The sequence below is a fragment of the Lolium rigidum genome, chromosome 5 (assembly GCF_022539505.1).
Source record: "Lolium rigidum isolate FL_2022 chromosome 5, APGP_CSIRO_Lrig_0.1, whole genome shotgun sequence".
Taxonomy (NCBI): domain Eukaryota; kingdom Viridiplantae; phylum Streptophyta; class Magnoliopsida; order Poales; family Poaceae; genus Lolium; species Lolium rigidum.
The window spans coordinates 159,953,942-159,973,920 of NC_061512.1; positions in this window are offsets into that span (position 1 = coordinate 159,953,942).

Genomic DNA, 19,979 nt, shown 5'->3' on the forward strand with positions numbered 1-19,979 from the left:
AAATCAAATGTTGTGGCACAAGTGTGCAACCTCTCGCAGAGTGTAAATCTATTCGAATAGCCGTGTCCACGGTTACGGACGGTTGGAAGGGCCATACAGCTTCCGGTGTCAGATTTTTGAAAGCTTTAGTAAATGTGAATGGTGACTTGGTGACTCTTTGGGTATTTGAACAAATGATGTGGGAATGACACTAATGTTCCCACATATGTTAGTTAGCACATGATCCAAGCTTGTGAACTAAAATATGGCTTATGCAAGTTAAATTAGAACTTAGTTTCTTTAATAGGCATTTTACAATAGTATTAGTTTGCAAGTACTTGAAGTACTTACTGGCTTTGTCCCTGGCTATTCAAATGGCCAGAGTACGAGGAGGAACGAACTATCACGAGGATGACCAGCAGGACGCCTACGACAACTAGGGGTTTCTGACGTCAAAATGTTGGCCTGTGGACTAGAGAGTCCCGTTACTATTACGCTTCCGCTATGTATGAACTTACGTATGTTGTTGATTGTGAGATCAACTATTTGTGTAATATGAATCATGTGATTCAAGATTGTAAGACATTATGGCTTGTAATAAATAATGACTCGTGATATTCGACTATTATGCCTCGCAACAACATTATCCTCGGGATTGCGATGAATGACATAATAGGCATCTCGGACTTAAAAATCCGGGTGTTGACAAGTTGGTATCAGAGCCATTGTTTGACCTTAGAAAACCTTAGTTAGAATGGGCGTTCATAAAAACATAACTTTGAAATACAAAGGAAAAGGTTATTTATGAAAAGTTCTTCATATTCTTGTCTTGGAGGTTTTTTCGAAACTTGATAAAAATATGCTCTTTCTTATTATGTCTACCTAAAACTTTGCCACACTTGATCAAATGTTTAACTTACTCTCCTAATTCACTTTCAGATGGAGCCCAACGCACCCGTCAACACCAAGTTTTACCAACTTGGTAACGGAGGCAGCTTGATCTTCGAGCACGATCTCACCGCGGTCTCGAACTTTCTGGGGCGCCTCCAGCCCGAGTTCCATGGGATTCAGATGGATGATCAGCCTGGCGGAGAGCTACAGTGGATCATTACTGTGGATCTGAGGGGGAACATGGAGTCTCCTACCACGGACAGGATCCTGTTCTCCTTCCGTGAGAGCAACTGGCTCGATGGATTGGCACGCGGCCTGCAGGAGGCACTGGCTCGCCTTTGCGGACAGAACACGGTACGCCCGCTTGCGTCCCGTTTCGCTCACCTAGTGAAGCGTGATGCCAACGGAGTACCTATGGCTCGCAGTCCCACCCCGAGCCGAGGCATCACGCCGAGCATCTAGACTTCATGCCGTATCACACTCACCTGGATCCGGATAACGCCCGGATGTATGCGAACCGGACTCACCTCGCCCTGGCTACGCATGGAGATGCCATCAAGCATCCGTCCCGGTGCCGCAACAAGCTTCGCCTCGAAGTGCGCGAAGAAGGATGTCACCATTACACGCCTTCGCGCACAGATAGCATCACTTGAGGCCACCGTCAAGGCCCAGGAGGAGCAGCTGATGGAGATAGAGGAAGACGAGGTCGGTATCGATATTCAGGGAGGAGACGCCTTCCTGAGTGATGACGACGACTTTGAGGAGGACGAGTTCACGGAGGAGGAGGACTACGAGTTCCCGGAGCCGGGACCCGATGATGTCGTTCCCATTGACATCAACGATGAGGGTAGTCACACTTGAGCACCGATGTAGGTGTGAGTTGTATCCCGTCCCATGTATCGTAGCATGAAGGGTTCTTAAAACCCTGGGTATGAGTGTGTTTTCATTCCTTGTATCGTAGTCTGAAAAATGGTTCTTAAAACCATGGGATGAATGGCATGTAGTTTGTAATGTGTTATGTGGAATGAATGAATGTTTGTGTGTGTCATCCAAAGCATTCAAATTTTTTTTAAGCCTTGAACTCATTCAAAATAAATCATAAAAATTCCCTCTTATCTTATAATCTCCTGTATGTTCAGATGGCCCCTCCCAATCGCAACAACAACGATGCTATGATGCAACTCGCCGCAAACCCCGCTGCGAGACAGGAGACCGAAAGAGCTGAACGTCAAGCCAACATCACCGCACTGCAAAACCTTGCAAACCAAGGCCATGGAAACCATGATCATCCCGGATCCAAGCTCAAGAACTTTCAGAATACCAACCCTCCGGTGTTCAGCAAGACGGAGGAACCCCTCGATGCCGATGACTGGCTTCAGACCATGGAGAACAACTTGGAGGTAGCGGGAGTAGAACCCAACGAGATGGTCCCGTTTGCCACTCATTACCTCGCAGGACCTGCCCGAGCCTCGGTGGATTAGCACACGTGCCATGAATGGAGGTCAGCTCATGACTTGGGCAGATTTCAAGCTCAAGTTCAGCAAGTATCATGTACCCCGGGTCTTATCAAGAAGATGAGGGATGAGTTCCGTGAACTGAAGCAAGGTCGCATGACGGTGGTAGAATACCGCGACAGTTCCTTACCCCGTCAAGGTACGCCCGATGAGACCGACACCACCGAGAAGAGGCAAGAAAGATTCCTGAATGGACCGCATGATGAGATGCAGACGGTCCTAGTCAACATCCCCTTTGCAGCATCTAGAAGCCCTTGTTGACTCCGCCATTCAGATGGAGGGCAAGTTGAACCAAGCCAATGAAAACCGCAAACGTCGAATGATGCACCAGAGTGGGCCTAGCAACGCCCCGAAGTATCGCCCTAGCTCAAGCGGAGGTTTCATTCCGAGGAACAACAACAAGCCCCCTATGCAGAACTCGCGCCCCGGTTATCAGAACCGGAGTGGAGGAAACTCCAGGCCAGGAGGCAACACCAACCACTACAACAACAACAACAACAACTTCAACCGCGCTCCGCCCAGAGCTCCCAACAACAACAACAACACCAACACCGCTCCAAGGACTGGAAGCAACGCCATTCCTGTCGCCACCAAGGACAAGTCCACTATCACCTGCTATGAGTGCGGAGTGGTGGGGCACTACTCCAACGAGTGTCCCAAGAGACTCGCCAAGCTCGCCGGCAATACCGCCGCACTCGCTCAGCAAGCAACGCCGCGTTTCCACCGGAAAGAAGTTCGCCCCCAACAACCCCAATAACCGCAACGGCCGCCTCTTCCACATGAATGCCGAAGAAGCCCAGGAAGCACCGGATGTTGTACCGGGTATGTTTCCTCGTCAACTCGCACTCGCCGAGTGTTGTTTGATTCCTGGAGCATCTCATTCTTTTGTCACCGAAGACTTTGCATCAACAAGTAAAATTCAACCCCTCGCTTGAAACATGTCATGATAGTTCAAATCCCCGGATCAACCACTAAAGCCAGAAAATTTTGTAAAAATGTACCCATCAGAATTCATGAAGTAGAGTTCTATGCCAATTTGATAATTTTGGGAACCAAAGGTTTGGAAGTGGTGCTGGGAATGGATTGGATGGCGAAACATCATGGAATGATTGACTGTGCCAAGAAAGCCATCACCATGACCAGTAGCACCGGTATCTTAGTGGAACATGTCTCTCGAACTCGCTACCTAGAAAGTTTACTTGCAACCGGAGCGTAGCCAAGCCAACTCTGGATCAAATCGGGGTAGTTTGTCGATACCCCGATGTGTTTCCCGAAGGTTTACCCGGTATGCCCCCGCATCGGGATATCGAGTTTATCATCGAGTTAATTCCTGAACCGGACCTATAGCCCGAGAGAGCCTACAGCATGAACCCAGCAGAGCTAGTAGAGCTCGAAGAAGCAACTGGATGAACTGTTAGCCAAAGGTCTGATTAGACCAAGTGCGTCACCCTGGAGATCCCCCGTTTTGTTTGTGGATAAGAAGGATGGTGCCAATCGTTTATGTACGGACTATCGTAAACTTAACGATGTCACCATCAAGAACAAATACCCTTTGCCGAAGATAGAAGATTTGTTTGATCAGCTGACCGGAGCCATAGTGTTCTCAAAGATTGACCTCAGGACGGGATATCACCAGCTGAAGATCCGAGCGTCGGACATTCCCAAAACTGCCTTTACTACTAGATATGGATTGTACGAGTACAATGTCATGTCATTTGGATTAACCAATGCCCCTGCTTATTTCATGAATCTCATGAATAAGATCTTCATGAACTTCCTGGATAAGTTTGTGGTCGTTTTCATCGATGACATCCTAATCTACTCCAAATCCGAGGAAGAACATGAACAACACCTAGAAGCTGTCCTAGAGACCCTGAGAGAGCATAAGTTGTATGCTAAGTTCAGCAAATGTGAGTTTTGGTTAAAGGAAGTTGGATTCCTGGGACATATCTTGTCTGCAGGAGGAATTGCCGTAGACCCCGCCAAGATCAAGACCGTTGCGGAATGGAAAGCCCCAACCACCTGGACCGAGGTCCGTGCTTTTCTTGGATTAGCCGGATACTACCGCAGATTTGTAGAAGGCTTTTCGAGTATCGCTCGACCAATGACCCAATTGCTGAAGAAAGATAAGAAGTTCGAATGGACGGACAAATGTGAAGAGAGTTTTCAACAACTCAAGCTTAGACTGACCACAGCCCCAATTCTGATCATGCCGGACATCACCAAACCCTTTGATGTTTATCGCGATGCATCCAAGATTGGTCTCGGATGTGTGCTTATGCAAGAAGGCAAAGTGATCTCTTATTTGTCCCGGCAACCGAAGCGAGCATGAGCAGAACTACCCCACCCATGACCTCGAACTCGCAGCCGTAGTTTTAGCACCGAAGGTGTGGCGTCATTACCTCATGGGTAATCGCTGCGAGATCTATTCGGATCACAAGAGCCTCGAAGTATATCTTTACCCGAAGGAGCTGAACATGAGACAAAGGAGATGGTTAGAACTGATTAAGGATTATGATATGGAGATCCACTACCACCCCGGCAAGGCCAATGTGGTAGCGGATGCGTTGAGTAGACCGCCGTGTCGCTTGAATTCAATGATAGCAGAAGAACAACCCAGCTTTGTACCAAGAGTTTGAACAGTTTAGAATGGAGCTAGTCAGTGAAGGATTCTTAGCTAGCATGGAGCTACAACCTACCTTGATGGGACAGATCAAGGAAGCTCAGAAGGGAAATGCCAGCATTGATGGAATCAAGACCCAGATAGTCGCAGGAAAGGCCCCAGGATTCACGGTAGATGAAGCCGGAGTTCTTTGGTACAAAGGACGTCTCTGCGTACCATCGGATTCAGACCTGAAGCAAGTCATTCTGAAGGAAGCCCATGACACCTTATACTCTATTCACCCCGGAGGTACCAAGATGTACCAAGATTTGAAGGAACAATTTTGGTGGCATGGAATGAAGAGGGAGATCGGAAGCTACATCGCCAAGTGTGATATCTGTCAGCGAGTCAAGGCTGAACATCAGCGACCCGCAGGACTGCTGCAACCATTGCAGATTCCGGAATGGAAGTGGGACTCGGTAGGAATGGACTTTATCACTCGGTTTACCCAAATCCAAGCAAAGGCAATGATTCTATATGGGTAGTGGTGGATAGATTGACCAAAGTAGCCCATTTCATCGCCGTCAAGACCACCTACCAAGGACCAAAGTTAGCTGAGCTGTACATCTCCGGAATAGTCGCCCCGCACGGAACCCCGAAGTCGATAGTGTCGGATAGAGGATCCCGGCTCACCTCAAGATTCTGGCAGAAAGTGCATGAAGGACTAGGAACCCGTCTGAACTTCAGCACCGCCTATCACCCGCGAACCGATGGACAGACCGAGAGAGTCAACCAGATACTAGAGGACATGTTGAGAGCATGCGTACTGGAGTACGGATCCAAGTGGGAAGATTGTCTGCCTTACGCAGAATTCTCTTACAACAACAGTTACCAAGCCAGCCTGCAGATGGCCCCCTTTGAAGCTTTGTACGGAAGGAAGTGTCGTACCCCCCTGAACTGGTCAGAAGTCGGAGAAAACCAAGTCTTTGGACCTGATGTTCTTCGTGAAGCCGAAGAGAAGGTGCACAAGATCCGAGAGTACCTCAAGACCGCTCAGTCCCGACAGAAGAGTTACGCCGACAAGAGACGCCGAGAGATGACCTTCGAGATCGGAGATTTTGTCTATCTCAAGGTATCCCCCCGAAAGGAATGCAGAGATTTCAGCTGAAAGGAAAGCTTGCCCCTAGATATGTCGGACCTTTCAAAGTTCCGAGTCGCCGAGGCGAAGTATCCTATCAATTAGAGTTACCCGAAGAAATGTCGGCCGTGCACGACGTATTTCACATCTCACTCCCGCGGAAGTGCCCGGAAGTCCCCGAGAAGACGGAAGTGTTCAAGAATATCGATCACCGTTCGGTAGATATCAACCAAGACCTGACATACCGCGAAGTGCCGATTCGCATCTTGGAAGAAGCATACCGAACCACTCGCACCCGAAGCATCAAGTTTCTGAAGATACAGTGGAGCAACCATACCGAAGATGAAGCCACTTGGGAGCGAGAGGAAGATATGAAGAAGGAGTACCCAGATCTCTTTAGTACCTAATTTTCTTTTAGATCTCGGGACGAGATCTTTTGTAAGGGGGAAGGGTTTGTAACACCTCAAATTTCAAATAAAGGAAGAAGAACCAATCCAATTATCCAAATTTGAGAACCAACAAAAACTTTTCAAAATTCATATAGTGCCCCGCATAGGACTTGTGCATTTTGAGTGCTATGCCATGATGAGTGTTATATTGTGTATGTAATAAACTCCACAACCCTAGAGTGATCCCATGATGATCACCAAACAAATAAATGAAAAAGAGAAAGAAATCAAATAAGAATAAAACCCTAAAAACCCTAACATATGACATATGATATTTTTTACAAACTTTGACCCTAGACCCAATTAGTCTTCACCACTAGTGGTAATAGGTTATTAAATAGTTATTACAACTTTGAGAATCAAAGAAACCTCAATTAAATCAAAGCTAAGAATTAAAACTTGCTCACATAAGATAATGGTCATTTTTGACAATTACAATCTGGTCATCACTTTGAGCCTCTCTATTTCAAAATTTCTAAACCAAACACCTCCAACTCTTTGCATGCCATCCAAGTATACAACACAATGAACAACTTTTGTAAAATGGATCATACCAAATTCATCTTGGATCAAGAGCTAGGATCAAGCAAAGTAGAGACTTTTTAACAAAAACAAGATCATCACATTTTTGAAATTGATCAAACCAGACCACTCCTTGATCAATTCTTGGCTCAATTCAGTGCATTGGACCTTCCTATACCTAGCCCATGCAAAAACACACCATGGACACGACCAGAACATGGCCGGCCATGGCCATGCCGGCCACGTCGCCCCTCGACGCTCACCCTCTCTCCCCGCCTCTCCAGCCTAAGCAACCTTGTCAAACGCGTCGCCCACGATCCCGGAAGATCGCCCGTACCCGCCGTTGAACGAGAGGACGACGCCACGACCCGCCATCGCCGCGCCCAAGTACGCTCCGGGTACGCCGCCAACGGCATGGCGACGTCACCGGTGCACGGACACGTCCACGCGGCGCTCGCCGGATCTCGCCGTACCCGACCATATCCGCGCGCCGTAGTACTTCTCTCGCCACGCGGAGCTTGCCGGACATGCTCGCGTCACCCCTAGCGCCTACCGCCGCCGGAGAGGAAGCTTCCTTCCGCCACGGCCGCGACAAGTACACGCACGGCCCCGACCATCGTACGCCTCGCATTAACTCGCCATGGACGCTCGCGGATTCGCCGTACCTTTGCGATCGTCGCTGCGTCACAGCCTAGCCCTCTAGCTCGCCGGAGACGTCGCGCCCACGACGACTTGCTCACTGCCCCGCAGCACCCCCTCCCTCCTATAAATAGAGCACTCGCCGGACCAAACCAAGCACACCACCATGACCACCTCTCATCACCGCTTCGCCTCGCACCGCTAGCCACCTAAATCGTCGCCGGAGCAAGCTCAATCGAGCGATCGGAGCCGCGGAAGCCCTGGTGAAATCGCCGTCGATCCAGGCCGCCTCGAGCTTCGCCACTGCTACAGGCTGCATCGCCGTCGTCTACACCTTCGTCAAGCCCACTGCCAACCCTAGCCGGAGCCACGGTGAGCTCGCCGACCCCTACCGCCGCCGCCGCACGTCGGGTTCTCGTCGGAGACGACGATGAATGCGAGCCGTTGATCCGTGTTCTAATCCAACGCACCACCTCGCCCCATACCGTTTCGGTGACGCCGAGTCAGCCGACGCGCGGACCCCACCCCGTCGGCGCGCCGCGCGTCTCGTGGACCGTGGTTGGGCTGAACCGGGTTGGTTTGGGCCGTTTTTAAACCTTTAGGCCCACTTAGCTTTCCCGCGTAGCTCCAGTAATTCAAATTCGAATTATCCAAATCCATTTAATCTCAATACTGGTTACAACTTTGAAATTCAATAGATTGAAATTGGCTAAACCAAATTTGATGAACTTTATGTTGTTGGAAAGCTAAGAAAAAGATCTAACTCATGCCACTGGTCCCTTGGTCAGATACTTGGTAGAATAAATGTGATAAAAATAACAAGACAGGGACTTTTACTTATTCAAATAATTATTAAAATCAACAAAATAGATATTAAGTTAATTCCAACTCTAGTAGCTCACATATGACTTACACTAATTGTTTCTGCAAGAAAATGGTGTGGTCACTTTGCATGATCATGCCCTAGTTTAATTAATGGATCATTTGACTAGTTTAACTAGTTGATATTATCCAAAACTATTAAAGTAAATCTTGTGAAGTTGTATACTTCATTTAAACTTGTCTCACATGAATTCATGGGATGATTGGACCCCTGGTTTCAAACTCTCTTATATGAATTACTTGAGATTTAAATCAAATGTAGTGTGATTTAAATAGTATGAGGTGGTCTACCTCATTTAAATCATTTTCTTCAATAATGATGATGAATGGTTGACTTGGGTCAACATAGCATTCATGTATTGCTATTGAGAAATTAAATCTTAAGAAGATTTCAATGAGAGGAATTTATTCCCCAAACACTATATGAACATTACTTATCACATATGAATAAGAAGAAAGCATTTTCCTCAAGTCACCCACCAATACACTTACTTATTTTATGTGTGTGCTTAGTATAGTTTGTGTGAAGTAATGATGTGTTTAGTATAGCCTTTGAGCTTGTTTGGTGATTATACTTCGTATTCTAAATTTAGACGCTAGCACCGGAGATTACCAAGAGGAAGGAGAATTCTACCCTGAAGAAGAAGGAGAAAACCTAGAGAACTACCAAGGCAAGATAATACTCTTGCAAAGTGCAAAGCTCACCTTGAGCAAGGCACCATGATACTTACTTTTCTTTATACAAGCCTATCTTATGTGTACACCATACAAGTTCTACTTGGTTGTGTTTTCCAAAAAGGAATTAAAATTGGGATAGAGAACAAAATTACTAGATGAGTAGAGATAGCAAAGCAAGGTAGCACCCCTCATGATTAGTGCTAGTGCTAAAGTACTAAAATTTGACTATATTAGATGGGAGCATGTGAATGGTTGATTTTGAAACCTTGGAATGATGAAGCATTCCATTGAAGAGTTTGAAGTTGAAGGTGAACAAGAGAAGATGGTGATTTTTGATAAAACCCTGATATTGGTTTGAATGCGATACCTTTCCAATTTTTGAGTACCCCCACAATACCTGATTATGGGTAGGGCTTAACTGGAAGTTTATAGATTTTAGTATGAGTTCCCTCCGAACACACATCATAGGGGTTATGCCGAGGCTGCCTCCGTTGTTGAGAAAGGATGTGAATTGAGGTGAAATTGTACGGCCAAGCCTCGTGCGGCTCCCGGAGTTAACAGCTTGGTTTTCACTCTGGGAGGCCAAGCTCATGGGGAGAGGTGCTCATACTAGGATGTGTAAGTGAAAGGTTATGGTTGATGATCCGCGTATCGTGTTACTGTGACTCGGAGTTATTCCGACGGATGAAATCAAATGTTGTGGCACAAGTGTGCAACCTCTGCAGAGTGTAAATCTATTCGAATAGCCGTGTCCACGGTTACGGACGGTTGGAAGGGCCATACGGTTTCCGGTGTCGATTTTTGAAAGCTTTAGTAAATGTGAATGGTGACTTGGTGACTCTTTGGGTATTTGAACAAATGATGTGGGAATGACACTAATGTTCCCACATATGTTAGTTAGCACATGATCCAAGCTTGTGAACTAAAATATGGCTTATGCAAGTTAAATTAGAACTTAGTTTCTTTAATAGGCATTTTACAATAGTATTAGTTTGCAAGTACTTGAAGTACTTACGGCTTTGTCCCTGGCTATTCAAATGGCCAGAGTACGAGGAGGAACAGAACTATCACGAGGATGACCAGCAGGACGCCTACGACAACTAGGGGTTTCTGACGTCAAAATGTTGGCCTGTGGACTAGAGAGTCCCGTTACTATTACGCTTCCGCTATGTATGAACTTACGTATGTTGTTGATTGTGAGATCAACTATTTGTGTAATATGAATCATGTGATTCAAGATTGTAAGACATTATGGCTTGTAATAAATAATGACTGTGATATTCGACTATTATGCCTCGCAACAACATTATCCTGGGATTGCGATGAATGACATAATAGGCATCCGGACTTAAAAATCCGGGTGTTGACACTCCCCCTCCTCCCCCCAAAACAGCGGAACGTGTGCCCCGGCGGGTCTACCCCTCTAGATTTCTCCGCGCGAGGGTGCACCAATGTAACTTTTCATTCTTTTAGGTTTGTTTAGTACATATACACATGGAGAACCAAAGATTGGGACCCTTTGGCACATACACCCGCAGCTCGAGCCATTATCACACGATCGACGGTGAGCCTGGATCTCATCGGTTAGGGTTAGGTGTAGGGTTAGGGCTAGGGTTTAGGGGGTAGGGCTAGGGTTTAGTTTAAAGGGTAAGTATTTATGGTTAGGTATAGGTTTAGGGTTTAGGTTTAGGGTTTAGGGTTTATGATGCATGGTTCTGCAGCTCGCGTCGTGGTTTAGGGATTTAGAGGGGTTTAGGGCTCGAAGCCTCCCCAGTTTAGGGTTTAGGGTTTAGGGGAGCTACTTTTGCACCATTAGACCTTGCACCACACTTTGAAACATAGAATAGGTCCACATGCAAGGTTTGGTGGGGTTCCGGTGCTCCGGCGGTCGTTCTCCCCCTCCTCTCCCCCCAAAACAGCGGAACGTGTGCCCCGGCGGGTCTACCCCCTAGATTTCTCCGCGCGAGGGTGCACCAATGTAACTTTTCATTCTTTTAGGTTTGTTTAGTACATATACACATGGAGAACCAAAGATTGGGACCCTTTGGCACATACACCCGCAGCTCGAGCCATTATCACACGATCGACGGTGAGCCGGATCTACTCGGTTAGGGTTAGGTGTAGGGTTAGGGCTAGGGTTTAGGGGTAGGGCTAGGGTTTAGTTTAAAGGGTAAGTATTTATGGTTAGGTATAGGTTTAGGGTTTAGGGTTAGGGTTTAGGGTTTATGATGCATGGTTCTACAGCTCGGCGTCGTGGTTTAGGGATTTAGAGGGTTTAGGGCTCGAAGCCTCCCCGGCTTAGGGTTTAGGGTTTAGGGGAGCTACTTTTGCACCATTACACCTTGCACCACACTTTGAAACATAGAATAGGTCCACATGCAAGGTTTGGTGGGGTTCCGGTGCTCCGCGGTCGTTATCCCCCTCCTCCCCCAAAACAATGGAACGTGTGCCCCGGCGGGTCTACCCCCTAGATTTCTCCGCGCGAGGGTGCACCAATGTAACTTTTCATTCTTTTAGGTTTGTTTAGTACATATACACATGGAGAACCAAAGATTGGGACCCTTTGGCACATATACCAGCAGCCTAGAGCCATTATCACACGATCGACGTGCTGTGCCTGGTCTCATCGGTTAGGGTTAGGTGTAGGGTTAGGGCTAGGGTTTAGGGGCTAGGGCTAGGGTTTAGGTTAAAGGGTAAGTATTTATGGTTAGGTATAGGTTTAGGGTTTATGGTTAGGGTTAGGGTTTATGATGCATGGTTCTGCAGCTCCGGCGTCGTGGTTTAGGGATTTAGAGGGGTTTAGGGCTCGAAGCCTCCCCAGTTTAGGGTTTAGGGTTTAGGGGACCTACTTTTGCACCATTAGACCTTGCATCACACTTTGACACATATCATAGGTCCACATGCAAGGTTTGGTGGGGTTCCGGTGCTCCGGCGGTCGTTATCCCCCTCCTCCCCCCAAAACAGCGGAACGCGTGCCCCGGCGGGTCTACCCCCTAGATTTCTCCGCGCGAGGGTGCACCAATGTAACTTTTCATTCTTTTAGGTTTGTTTAGTACATATACACATGGAGAACCAACATTGGGACCCTTTGGCACATATACCCGCAGCCTAGAGCCATTATCACACGATCGACGGTGTGCCTGATCTACTGGTGAGGGTTAGGTGTAGGGTTAGGGCTAGGGTTTAGGGGCTAGGGCTAGGGTTTAGGCTAAAGGTAAGTATTTATGGTTAGGTATAGGTTTAGGGTTTAGGGTAAAGGTTAGGGTTTATGATGCATGGTTCTGCAGCTCCGGCGTCGTGGTTTAGGGATTTAGAGGGGTTTAGGGCTCGAAGCCTCCACAGTTTAGGGTTTAGGGTTTAGGGGAGCTACTTTTGCACCATTACACCTTGCATCACACTTTGACACATATCATAGGTCCACATGCAAGGTTTGGTGGGGTTCCGGTGCTCCGGCGGTCGTTATCCCCCTCCTCCCCCAAAACAATGGAACGCGTGCCCCGGCGGGTCTACCCCCTAGATTTCTCCGCGCGAGGGTGCACCAATGTAACTTTTCATTCTTTTAGGTTGTTTAGTACATATACACATGGAGAACCAAAGATTGGGACCCTTTGGCACATATACCCGCAGCCTAGAGCCATTATCACACGATCGACGGTGTGCCCGGTCTACTCGGTTAGGGTTAGGTGTAGGGTTAGGGCTAGGGTTTAGGGGCTAGGGCTAGGGTTTAGGTTAAAGGGTAAGTATTTATGGTTAGGTATAGGTTTAGGGTTTAGGGTTAGGGTTAGGGTTTATGATGCATGGTTCTCGCAGCTCCGCGTCGTGGTTTAGGGATTTAGAGGGGTTTAGGGCTCGAAGCCTCCCAGCTTAGGGTTTAGGGTTTAGGGGAGCTACTTTTGCACCATTAGACCTTGCATCACACTTTGACACATATCATAGGTCCACATGCAAGGTTTGGTGGGGTTCCGGTGCTCCGGCGGTCGTTATCCCCCTCCTCCCCCCAAAACAGCGGAACGCGTGCCCCGGCGGGTCTACCCCCTAGATTTCTCCGCGCGAGGGTGCACCAATGTAACTTTTCATTCTTTTAGGTTTGTTTAGTACATATACACATGGAGAACCAAGATTGGGACCCTTTGGCACATATATACCCGCAGCCTAGAGCCATTATCACACGATCGACGGTGTGCCCGGTCTACTCGGTTAGGGTTAGGTGTAGGGTTAGGGCTAGGGTTTAGGGGCTAGGGCTAGGGTTTAGGTTAAAGGGTAAGTATTTATGGTTAGGTATAGGTTTAGGGTTTAGGGTTAGGGTTAGGGTTTATGATGCATGGTTCGGCAGCTCCGGCGTCGTGGTTTAGGGATTTAGAGGGGTTTAGGGCTCGAAGCCTCCCCGAGTTTAGGGTTTAGGGTTTAGGGGAGCTACTTTTGCACCATTACACCTTGCATCACACTTTGAAACATAGAATAGGTCCACATGCAAGGTTTGGTGGGGTTCCGGTGCTCCGCGGTCGTTATCCCCCTCCTCCCCCCAAAACAACGGAACGTAGTGCCCCGGCGGGTCTACCCCCTAGATTTCTCCGCGCGAGGGTGCACCAATGTAACTTTTCATTCTTTTAGGTTTGTTTAGGACATATACACATGGAGAACCAAGATTGGGACCCTTTGGCACATATACCCGCAGCTAGAGCCATTATCACACGATCGACGGTGTGCCTGATCTACTGGTTAGGGTTAGGTGTAGGGTTAGGGCTAGGGTTTAGGTTTTCGGTGCTCCGGTGTCAGCACGTGTAGTTTAGGGTTTAAGTTTAGGGTTAGGGTTTCGGTGCTCCGGCGGTTGTTCTCCCCCTCCTCCCCAAAAGAGCGGTATGTGTACGCCGGGGCACACATGTAGTTCCCCGGCCGGTGGATCTACCCTATAGATTACGCCGTGCGAGGTATGCGATCGAGTTTGCACCCCTATAGCTTTAAGAAAACGTGATAAGAACATTATGAAATATTACTCATGTTGGAAAAACAGGTTTAATTTAATTTGAAATAAAATTAAAGGTTCAATCAAAATGGTAAAATTTAAAGAATACATTGCCGTGCACTAGCGCACGGCAAAGATTAACCGCGCACGGCAAAGTCCCCTCGCCGCACGGCAAAGCTTGTGCCGCACGGCAAAGCACACTTGCCGCACGGCAAAGATCCTACCACACGGCAAAGACGCTTTGCCGCACGGCAAAGCCATGCTGCACGGCAACGCTGCGGGAGTTATCCACTTCTCGGGCTAATGTACGCGTGTGTCGTCGTCCACACATCCCCCTGCTGAGCTCGACCCACGCATCTGAGCCGCGCCTCCCTTCCACGCCGCCGCCGCCGCCGCCGGAGAACCTCCCCTGCTGCTGCCGCTCTCCCCGCCGTGCGCCCGTGCTGCTGCCGCTCTCCCTCCTCCCTCCTCCCTCCGCCCGCGCGCCGCCCGTGCTGCCCCGCGCCATAGCCGCCGCGCGCCCGAGCTGCTGCTGCTCTCCCCCTCCGCCGCCGCGCCTGTACTGCTGCTGCTCGCCCCTCCGCCCGCCGCCCGCCGCCCGTGCTGCCTCCCGCGCCGGCCACCACGCCTGTCCGTGCTGCTGCTCGCCCCTCCGCCGGCCGCCCGTGCTGCTGCTACTCTTCCCCTCCCCCGGCCCCGGTATGCCTCTCTTCCTCCTCCACTCTCTCCGATTTCATTTGCTGCTGAAACTACATGGATTGATGAGTGTTAGTGTAGGTTTTAGATGATTTTAGTGTACATTTAGATGATTTTAGTTTATAGATTGAGATGATTTAAGTGTAGTTTAGGATTTTAGATGATTTATATGTATTTAGTGTATAAATTTAGATGCATTTAGTGTATAAATTTAGAGGATTTTAGTGTATAGATTTTAGTGTAGATGATTTTATTGTATAGATGATTTTAGTGTAGTATATGACTTAGGGAATTTAGTGTTCACTTGCATGACTATTTTATTTTCTCGCTATGTAGGTGATGCTTCGAGGTGGACACGGTGGACTGGCGTCGCGGGGGTGTTTGACGGTGGACGGCGTCGCGGCGGTGTTTGACGGGGGCAGCGTCGTGGGGGTGTTTGACGGGGGGAAGGCGTCCCGGAACTTCTTCGGCGATTCTCTCACGCGTCTAGGGTATAAATCTCCCTCCCACCTTTACATGTACCTAGGTTTTCTTTTTGTCTAGATCACCAAGTTTGTCGCGATACCTAGGCGTCTCTTCCCGACCGTAAGGGTTACGCGGATAAATATGCATTAGTGGTCTCGCATATTATGAACCGTAACTCTTACGGCATTTATCGGGACAGCCGGCGGATGCGTAGTTGGGTACGTTCTCCCTGCTCTACCCCGATCCGAGAAAGGATTTCGGTAGCGCCTCCCCGTTGTTCTCCGGATGCACACCCCTCTCGTCTTTTTGCCGAGACGTGTATCGGGAGAGCAGCGGGGAGGTGCTGCCGAAATTCTGTCTCGGATCGGGGTAGAGCTGGGAGAACGTACTCAATCTACGGATCCGGCGGCTGCTAGGAGCCCACCTAGTAGAGTTTCGGGTTGATGCACGCGTAAAATAAATAAATATATGATGCATTTATTTCCTATTTGATATATAAATGCTATGTTCGTCTCGTTTTGTTGCTCGATTAGAGGATGGATAATCGTGGCTGGATGTACGATGGCGTAATCGGTCGCGTGCAACTATACTGATGAATGGGGAGAAAAGACCGAGCAGTTTGTGGATAGGGCGTTTGCCATCCCTAGCAGACCTATAAGTGTTTGGTGCCCTTGTAGTAAGTGCACTAACCGAAAGGCACAGGACAAGGAAACTATGAGTATGCACCTGATCAAGTTTGGGTTCACACCGTCCTACAAGATTTGGACTTACCATGGAGAAAAGGCAAAGAAACGTGCTAGGAAGGAGGTGCGGCAGATTCAACCTAGGGGGGAATATGACACTGGTTTTGATAGGTGCTTAGAAAACTTGGCTAATGGTAATGTGCCTGAAAGCTCTCATGTAGAGGTGGAGACACCTCGGGATGCGGAGACAAGTGAGGACCCGGAGGAAAACACAAAGGAGTACTATGAGGCTCGTTTGCTTCGTGAAACCCCTACATGAAAATACGAGAGGTTACCCAACTAGATGCCATCGCTCGCCTTATGGCCTTGAAGTGCCATAGGAACTTGTGCAGAGATGGGTTCGATGAACTTCCGGTCATCGTAGGCAGCCTTCTGCCGAAAGGGCACCTCTTGCCGCAAAACTTCTACTATTCGACCAAATTGCTCGGTGACCTTAAGATGTCATCTCAGCAGATACACGCTTGTCCAAAGGGATGCATGCTATTCGGAGAGGAGCACGCCGACACAAATTATTGCATCAAATGCAATTCCTCTAGGTACTTTGAGGTAGACCGCAATGGTGATGGTCGGAAGAGGCAGACCACGGTTGCCAAGAATATCCTCCGCTATCTTCCAGCTTCTACCGAGGATCCAGCGGCTCTTCATGACCGAGGATACCGCCTGACGGATGAGGTGGGCCGTGGAAGGAAACAGATACACCGACAAGATGATACATCCGTCGGATGGTACCGCATGGAAGAACTTTGTGAAGAAATTTCCACCGAAAGCGAGTGACCCGAGGAGCGTAGCGGCTTGCGATATCAACCGATGGGTTCAATCCATATGGTATGTCGGCTGCAGGTATACGGTTGTTGGCCGGTGTTTGTTATTCCCATGAACCTCCCCCCGGCGTCCGCATGAGATCGAGAGAACATGTTTGTGTCGATGATAATCCCGGGGCCCAAATACCCGGGCAAGAACATGAATGTGTACCTGGAACCGCCGGTGGATGACTTGGTTCGTGGCTGGGAAGGTCGCGGGATCCGAACATATGACGCATCAAAGAAGGAGTACTTCGATATGTATGTGTGGTACCACACGTCCCCGCATGACCTGCCGGCACGTGCTTTGTTCTGCGGGTGGTGTACACATGGGAAGTGGCCTTGCCCACGGTGCGTGACAGCCGTGACTTTCTTCTCGGCTAAACAAGGGAGGCAAGTATTCATGCTTTGATGAAGCTCGACGGTTCCTTGAGCGGAGGCATGCATACGGGAGTGATGTAAAGAGTTTCAAGAAAGGCCGTGTTGTCCGTGGCCCGAAGCCAATTCCGAAGACCGGAACGGAAATCAAGGCCGAGTTAGATGCTCTTCAGCCTAGCCCCGATGGGAATGGTTTCTTAGGATATGGGGAGACACACCAATGGACTCACAAGCCGTGCTTATGGAAGCTCCCTTACTTTGAGTTTCTCGAGCTCCCGCATAACATTGATGTAATGCACACCGAGAAGAATATCGGTGAAGCCATTTGGAGCACGATTGTGGACACCGAGAAGACGAAGGATAACATAAAGGCTCGAATTGATCAAGAAAGGTGGTGTGATAGGCCGGAGTTGAACATGCAGCCACCTAATGGTGCCAAAAAAACTTGGACTAAGCCACACGCTCCGTTCGCCTCACAAAGGCCCAAAAAAGGGAGGTCTTCCAATGGATGAAGGACTCCTTGTTTTTCCCCGATGGGTTCGCAGCCAACTTGGATGAGGGGCCCGAACATTGAAACGCTGCGAGTACAAAGACCGAAGAGTCATGACTACCACATATGGCTTGAGCGGATAATGCCGGTGATGATTCGAGGCTATGTCCCCGAGAAGACTTGGCGAGTGCTAGCGAGGTTGAGTTTTTTCTTCCGCCGATTTGTGCTAGGGAGTTAGACACTAAAGTGATTGAGAAGGCTGGATGAAGAGGCACCCGTGTTGCTTTGCGATCCGGAGAAGATCTTTCCTCCGGGGTTTTTTAATCCGATGCAACACATGATCCCGCACCTCGCGGAGGAGTGCTTAAAGGGGGCCCGAATTGGGGCCGTTGGCAGTTTGGTCCCGAGAGAGAAACACAAAAGCTTCGTCAAATGACCGGCAATAAATGCAAGATCGAAGCATCCATAGCCGAGGCAGTCCTGAACGTGGAGGTGGCAAACTTCACCACTAAGCACTATGATCCCAACATTCCCACAAAGCACAACCCGGTCCTCCGTTACAATGCCGCCAACAATGAAGAAGTACCCAAGCTTAGCATCTTCGTGGGCCTTGGTGGCAAGTCAAGTGGCTCGAAGCCGTACAGAACGGACCTACATGAGCGGACCTTGATCCACTCGTATGTCTTAAACACCATGGTCGAAGTGAAGCCGTACATCGAGTAAGTGCGAACCATTTAATTATTCGCAAACATTCACTCGTATGTTCGTGGCTAACTCTTCCTCTTTTCATCGGTATAGGAAATTCAAGGCTATACATTGGAAGAATACCCACAGGGAGCCTACCCGGAAGAATCCAAGCAAATTTTCGATAAGGGAGGCGGTTTCGGTTTCGATAGCTGGTTTTGTAATTTGGTACTATTCTATCCAAATTAGCTAGCACTTCCGACATTTATCGGTCATTTCTCGTTCTAAACTTCTTGTGCTAAACTTGTAGGCAAGAGCCGACAAAGAGATGAAGTCGAGCTAAGAAAAATTGCTAGGGGCTTTGACCATTCCGTAGAAGCGTTCAACTCCTATGACGTGAACGGGTATCGCTTCCGGACCCATCAATACACAACAAGCCGGCCCAACGCGAAGACAATAAATAGTGGGGTGGTATGTCAAGGTGATGATGGGCTCCATTACTATGGAAGAGTCGAGGGTATATACGAGCTGAATTACGGGTTTCACAAAGGGCTAAATCCCGTCGTCTTCAAATGCCATTGGTTTGACCCACGTCGGGTGAGACGGGATCCTGAAATTGGGTTGGTCGAAGTTGAAAGGAACTCCGTTTATAAGGGAGAGGATGTGTACATCTTGGCAACCCGGAGCCTTTCAAGTATTCTATCTCCCGTACGCGTGCGTAAACCCGACAAAACGTCTACATGGATGGGATGTTGTGATGACGGTGCCTTCACGCAATAGGCCGCCCCCGCCAAACAAGGACGATTACCGCCGCGTAGACCCCGCAGCAAGGAGTGTCGAGTTTTATCAGGAAGAAGGGCTCCCCGGCCATTTCACAATTGGCTTGCCGACTATCGATGACATGGTCGTAGACGATGAACAAGAAGACGCGGGCATGGATGGAGACAATGCAGAAGATGAAGCCGAGGATGTCCGTGCCCCGGAAGACCTGAGTTTGCTCGAGGCGTTCAAAGCGAGGGATTGACCTCGATGCGGATGGACCACCTCCGGGTTTCATTGATGATTATTGGTTCGCCGAGCCCGATGACGATGAGGAGACACGCGGTCCAATCACGGATGGCGACACGGAGCTACCGATCTATGTAGTAGTAATTGTGAGGCACTCCTATTTGTAATAACTCCGTGTAATAGAGATTGTCTAGCTAGGTTATTTGTAAGAACTCCGTGCTATGTTTGAGAGAACTCTATGGTAGCTATTTGTTGCTTCCACTAATTAATGTTCATCCTTTTGCATTATTTGTTGCTTTCATTAATGTTCATCTACTTATATTTCTGTTGCTTTCACTAATATTTATCTCTTTGCAATATTGCGTACTAATAAACCACTCTCTTCATTTGTGTTTGCGGGTGATTGAAGCATGGCGCCAAAAAAAGGGGTGGCGGTCTTAAAAAGAAGCTCAAGGACT